A 475-nucleotide genomic window follows, 5' to 3' on the forward strand; every position below is an offset into this window, starting at 1 on the left:
ACTTGAGAAAAACATATAAATGGCTCATATCCAGAATTTGCAAATAATTCTTACTGCTCAATAATAAGAAACACAACAACATCATCAAAAAGTGAGCAAAAAATATAAATAGTCACTTCATCAAACAATATAGGAATGGCTAATAAACAAATGAAATGTGCTGAACATCATTATGGGAATGAAAATTAAAACTACAATTTGATGCTATTTAATACTTACTAAAATATCTATAATAAATAAAGCAGACATTAGCCAAAACTGGTGAGGATATAGAGTAACAAACTCTCATACATTTCTGGTGGGAATGTAAAATGGTGCAGTCACTAAAAAAAATTTGGCAGTTTCTAAAAATGTTAAACGTGAAACTACCCTGCATTTTGACTACTAGCTATTTAACAAAAAGAAAGAAAGAAAAAAAAAGAAGAAAGAAGAAAGAAAGAAAGAAAGAAAGAAAGAAAGAAAGAAAGAAAGAAAG

The sequence above is a fragment of the Neomonachus schauinslandi genome, chromosome 6, assembly GCF_002201575.2.
Source record: "Neomonachus schauinslandi chromosome 6, ASM220157v2, whole genome shotgun sequence".
NCBI classification, from domain to species: Eukaryota; Metazoa; Chordata; class Mammalia; order Carnivora; family Phocidae; genus Neomonachus; species Neomonachus schauinslandi.